Source organism: Triticum aestivum, chromosome 2B, assembly GCF_018294505.1.
Source record: "Triticum aestivum cultivar Chinese Spring chromosome 2B, IWGSC CS RefSeq v2.1, whole genome shotgun sequence".
Classification (NCBI taxonomy): Eukaryota; Viridiplantae; Streptophyta; class Magnoliopsida; order Poales; family Poaceae; genus Triticum; species Triticum aestivum.
In genome coordinates, this window is record NC_057798.1 from 31,026,557 (window position 1) to 31,033,323 (window position 6,767).

The following is a 6,767-nucleotide window of genomic DNA, read 5'->3' on the forward strand; positions in this document are numbered from 1 at the left end:
ATCTCAAAAATAGCGATACATGCAAGTCTTGAATACTTTCAACTACAACGTCATCCATCTAAACAAAGGTATACGCGAGAAGAGCTATCACTATGAGTGAGAGCGGAACTATGCAGGACATGAGGCGGCTGTTACGAGTCCTCTCTCGCGCTAGCGTGAACCTCAAGTAACTAGCTTCTCCTTCTTGTCTGCTTTTGAAGCCTTTATGGCTGGCGCCCGAGAACCCATTCACTTGCGCCTAACACTCAGGCCACTCGTTGTACACCCCCGGAACCTTCCCTTTGTACACGACATAGCACTTCCATCTCGCCATCAAGAAACTTGGTACCTATTAGAGATGCATGTTCATGAAGAGGATGTATAATCATATGCAACAAAATATACTAGAGCAACATGAAAAAGAAAGGGTTAGCAACTAGATGCAACATACAGTACGCAAACTAATTAACTAGAGGTACGCAGGTCATCGTACGCAAACTAACAAAGTAGCGTTACGCAAGTTTGGCAGGGACCGTGGACATCACAAAGTTTCATCGCTACAAAAAGTATACAAGTTCAACCGACACATATCATCATCATCGGCATCATAAATCACTAGAAGTTCCATCCTTCCATATCATCGAGGATGGACCCTAGCTTCTTGAACGGCGTGAGGTCTAGACGTTGCATGCCTATGCGAGTTCGGACGTCAGCTTGCGATATAGGGCCGTGGTGGAACATCCCCTTCTCATCGACGACTTCTTTCATGATCATTGTCGCAATGTCCCTTTGGATGCGAAAGTGGTCATCTCTAAGTTTATAATCTGCTTCTCCATGAGATTCTAGCCACTTGTGGATATGATCATTATTTCTTCTTGTCATGCGAAACTTTTGGTGATCCGTGTTGAACTGAATCATGAGATGGACGATGTAGAATCCATCCTTCTTGCTTGCTTTCGGGACATGGATGCAGGAGAAGTTAGTTTTATGCGCGAAACACATCTTCTTGTTCCTTTGTTTCCTGATCTGCATGTGGCCACCTCTAATGCTGAAGCCTTGGAGAGCATCATCTAGAATATTCATTATGTGGGTGTAGCCTTTTTTCTCGTAGTCTCTGGAAGGGTCAAAATACACGGCGTGGGAGACTTGCGGGTAAAGAACGATAAGGATGGCGCGCCCGTTGCTGCGGGGAAAAGACACCTCAAATTATTCCCCATATGAGAGAGAAGGAATGATTGAAATGTACGAAAGGGTTGTCCGGAACTGACTTACTTTGGATGATAAGGCACGAGGACAATTTCCCGGTCCTTATTCTGTACCATGAAGTTTTGGAAGTACTCCCTAGCAGTTTCACGCTCAAAGTCGCCAAGACTCAAGAATGACTCGTGCATGTAGTACGGATCCGCCACATAGATTTGCGAGACTTCTTCACTCTTCATGAGGGAGCTCATATGTAGCGCAAAAGGGCGGACGATTGTAAAATCGAGCCGCCTTGTCAGAAACATCTCAAAGATATGGTCAAACCGCAGGAAGAACACCTCCCCAGGCCGTGTCTCAATGTAGCACTTCACCTCAGGCACACGAGGAGCGTATGTTGGATATCCTGGATCCTTTGAGGCTAGTAGGCTTTTCTCAGTCGACAACACATGGTCGTGCAGTCTCCTGAGATCCCCTGATAGTGCCTCCAGCGGTTTCGGTGGTAGCATCGGGTCGCCCGTGAGATGGAACATGGCCGCACCTTTCATGGGTACACGTTCTTCAGAATGCATCGTTTGGCTGCTATTTGCTCTGGCTTGTTTGCAGGCTGTTATCTTCCCCGATCTCTTCCTCTCCTTTTTCTTGGGCACACCTTCCAGACCCTTCATTAACCCCTGCCCCAGAGTTCCCGGTCTAAGCACAGTATGACCCCCGGCTAGTTGAGCCTGTGTTGAGGCGACATCTTCAGGCGTGTCCTGTGAGGAATTCATGAAGAGAGTCTTTTTGCAATCCTTCCAACGACCTTCTTGCCCGGGCATATCGTCCATATCCTCATTAGCATGCTGATAGCCCGATTCATCATATGGTTGACTCATCAGATCTATGTCACAGTCATACGCGTTTGTATTGAGGAAACCCATAGGGTCGACCTCCGTCTCATCATCCCTTCTTAGTTCTACAGGACCGATTACATCAGCCAGTACTATTGCACCCCCTTCATCACGTCGTCCGCCGCTCTCATTGGGCACTACAGGAGCTGGTAATTTTTTAGGCGGGGTGGTGGTCTCCGCACATGCTTGTTGATGTGTGGTTATTGGTGTGCTCTCGGCCGGCTCCAGACGAATAAGATTCTTCGGCCATAGCAGCACCCAACCCTTGCAGCTTCCAATCCGCGGTGGGATCACGTCGTGCTCTCCCACATGCTGTACTGGAGGAGGCAACAACTCGTGCCTCGATTTCACACTGGACAAGCTAACCCTGAAGTGCCCAGCGGGGATAGGCTGGTTGTGGAACATGGGTTTCAAGGGGTTCAATATCATCCCCTTTCCCACGTCGACCTTCTGGCCTTTTATCAAGTAGAGTATGGTGCACGGGGTTTCTTCGCCCTGCAAACACATATGTCTGTGGCGTAAAACATCCGAAAGGCAACGAAAATGGAATATTCTATATATATATATATATATATATATATATATATATATATATATATATATATATATATATATATGTTGGTGCGACATGTAATTACCGTGACGGCGTTGAGCTCAGCCAAAGACGAAGGCCCACCTAGCGCGCCAGAGACTGAGGACGGGCTGCTATGAGCGGGAGCAACCGCGAGAGGAGGCCCGGTTGCGTGAGCAACTGATGGTGCGGTGTTGTTGATGTTCATGGAGTTGCTCTCGACGAAATTGTGCATCGGGAAATCATGTACCGTCTTGTATGGATTTTCCTTCGCCCAGTTGATGATAGCTGGAACCAAGTTAGTAGCGAAATCATTTCTGCAGGCAGTTACAGCTGCATTGACTGCCTGCTGGAGCAACTCATTTTTCTCCTCGGCTGTTTTTTCCGCGTCCTCAGCTGCTTTTTTCTCAACCGCAAGCTTCACCTTTGCGTTGATGTCCGCCTGACTAAACTTCTTTTTCTGCTTCTTGGCCTCCGGGCCCTCATTGTAAAACACCTTCCAGGTGGCGCCATCTCCAGCGCCGTGCACACGACCATATTGTGGCCGCTGGCCCAAAGGGAGTCCCTTAAGTTCGTTCAAGGCCCGGTTGAGAGGGGTGTCCCACTTGGGCCTCATCGGAGAAGTAGGGCTTTCGGCTGCAAGGTGGTGATGCTTCACCATTAGTCTAATCAATTTCCTCATGATCTGGTCCGTGTAAAAAACCTTTTTCTCCTTGTCCCACTTGTAGCGGGCCCTGATGAAGTCACGCTCCAAGGGGTTGGTGAACTTTGCGAAGGGGTTTGGGAGACCCGCGGCTTCACGTTCCGCGTCCTCCTTATCCCATATGGGCCTTTTACCGAGGTAGCCACGGCTTCCGAGGCGATGCTTCCCCATGTTCCTTTGCTGAAGGCTCTTGAATTTTGCAGCCTTAGCCTTGGCTGTCTCGGTAGCACAAGTGTCCTTGAACTTTTCGAACTCCTCTTCCGTAAGTGTCGGATTTTCCTCCAGAATCTTGGACATGGGTTCCTCAGCCTCAATAGCTCGTTTCACCCTCCCTTTCCAGGAGGCCAAATCATTGCTTAACATGCCCATGCCGTGATTGTTAATCTTTTTCATCTTCGGATCATCCCACGGTTGTTCTATGTTATCATCCCGGTCGGGGAACTTGAATCTCTTTTGCAACTTCGTTAGGAGCAACTGCGTCAAATGTTCTTTACTCCTTAAGTCATCGTCGTTAATGCTCGCGCATTCCCGTAGGATGCATCCTTCTTGGTTCTCATAGCACTTGCGAGGTTCTTCTGGCTCAAGTGGCTCAAACTTGCCAGGTGCCATCTTTGTGATCACAAGTCGTCCAATCCCTAATTTGTTAGGTTTTTGTATCCTCTGCTTCTTATGCTTCCTATTTTCGGTAGCGGCATCGGCGCCGGTACCTTTCCCTCCGGTATCTTCCTCGCCGGTACCTTCCCCGCCGGTCTCGGCGCCGCCATCGGTGTCGGCGCCGTCGGTGTCGATGTCGGCGTCAGTACCATCATCGAGGCCGACCTGCAAACCTTGCTTAGCAGTCAAATAGTCGAGGTACTCTTGTTCATCCTCATAATCCATCTCGTATGCATCTTGGTCAGAAGGCCCAGATTCTTCGTTGTTCGACATATTTCCTATGATTAAGTGTCCTCGTTTATTTCTAAAAGTACGAAAAAATGATAAATGACATAAAAAAGAAATCTATGTGCCAGCACTCGATATGCCAACTATCTAGCACAAATCATGCCAAAATTTCGGCATGACCTTTGCTAAAAAATGGACATATCGAGCGCCTGAAATTCACCAGAACGGAAATGAATCAACATATCGGCGTAACATAGGCCACTCGGATCATTTACCAAAATTGAACCAAAACATCACATGTCCAAATGACATGTTCAAATTCCAAACATGACATATCCACATATCACATGTCCAGTTCAAATTTGCATATAAATCCAGCCTACCTAAATTTGCTTTAACAAGGGATGTTGATTTGGACAATTGCTTAGATGCTGCCTTTTCTTTTAACTACAATTGCATAACCCTAAATTTCTGTCCTATTTTAAAACCTAGCTAAATTCATAACTAAATAGATAACCTAATTAACCTACTGCCATAACTAAAACCTAAGTAAATTAACCGAAGAACCCTAGCTAGCAGAGAGAGGGTGGGTTACAGAGGGTGCAGGGGCGAGGAGGCAGGCCCGAAGACGCCCGAGGTTGGGAGGGGAGGAAGCAGAGGAGGGAGGCGAGGGCCGACGGGTCGGGGGCGAGCGCCGGGGTCGGGGGCGAGGGCCGGGTCGGGGGCGAGCGCCGGGGCCGGGTCGGGGGCGAGCGCCGGGGTTGGGGGCGAGCGCCGGGGCGCGGCCGAGCGACGGGGGAAGAGAGAGTGGGAATTTGGGGGGAAAAGAGGCAGGATGAAGCAGGGAGAGTGAGAATTTTGGATTAAGTGGACGTAGCAGTAGCGCGTTTAGACCAAACGCGATTCTACTACCTTCACTACTTGTAGCGGTTTTATAGGGAAATCGCTACTGCTAGCTTAACTGTAGCTCTTTTTCAGTAAACCGCTACTACTGTAACCAGTTTTCCTTTTTCTTTCCCTTTATTTTCTCCCACTTTTTTTTTCTGATACCAGAGAACGAAAGGAAGGCGATATATATTACATCATTTGACGGTTAAATATGTATACAAAATAGGAACATATATATTACATCATTGGACGCATGCATATATAGACGGTCTATTCTGCTAATATTAGCAGAATAACTATTCTGCACACCACTTCGGCACTGCACACTCAACAGAAGCGCACTACATCATTTTGACGCCGAGCACTGCAATAGAGACTAATGAACTTCGCGTCAAAAAAAATTGCATACAGTGTTTTTCTGGTACTGTTTTCGCTCTAGTTTTTTAACCGTTTATCGGAACGAGGCGTATAATATACCGTTGGAAAGCTATGGATTAGGTGCAACTTTGCCATGTTGAACACTTTTCAAGATTCCTTGCGGTTTAAGAGCGGTTTCAAAAACGGCACGGCGGACGACGAGTGGCAGCGAGCGTTTTTTCACGATTTCTTCTAAACCGCTCGTCGGAACGAAGCAAATGATACGCCGTTGGATAGATATCATCGAGGCGCATCTTTTTTATAACTATTATTTTCTTTAATTTGTTACGGTTTAAGAGCAGTTTCAAATTTTATAAATCGCGGAATTCTGTTTTTTTGAAATTTTTGCAATTTTCGGTACTGTTTTTGCTCTAGTTTTTGAACCATTTGTCGAAACGAGGCGTGTAATACGTCGTTGGAAAGCTATGGACAAGGAGCAAATTTCATATGTAGGAATGGTTTTGAGATTCCCTACAGTTTTAAGTTAATTTTGAAAATCGTGCGGCGGACGACAAGTGGCAGCGACCGTTTTTCTTGAAAATTTTACAAACCGGTTGTCGAAATGATTCAAATGATATGCCGTTGGAAAGATATCGATGAGACACAACTTTTTCATGTAGAACACACTCTCTAATTCCTTACGGTTTAAGAGCAGTTTTAAAATTAGCAAAAAGCGGACACTCTGTTTTTTCGTGACACCAAAATCGTCGTCGGACAGAAGAGCGCACTGCTTCAAACTGAAAATCGCACTGCATGAGAGAGTCAAGTGAACTTCATGATTTCTATTTTCGAACAAAAAAAATCGTGTGTTTCATACCACGAGACGAGAGTAGAAAACCACAGACAAGAGAGTAGCGAACCACACCAACGAGAGTAGTGAACTTCATACTTTTTTCGACAATCTTGCTTTACAGAGTGAACCACTTAAACTCACTACAAAATGAACCGCATTGCAATAGTGAACCGCACGCGACAGCGAAATGCACTGCAAGTGTTGATGCAATTTTTTTTTGAACACACGACGCCAAGAACAAGTGCAATTCGAATTTTGCATTGAAGGAAGTGAGCCGCGACCCAATTCGAAACAAACTGCATGTTTTTTTGTCGTAACCACCAAGGGGTTTTTAACAGAGAAACTACATCATGCTTTGTAGAAGTTTTTACAAAGTAAACTCCTCTATACTATGCTGCACTGCAAATCTCAATGGTCAATTTTTTATGAACTTTACCATGGAGCCCC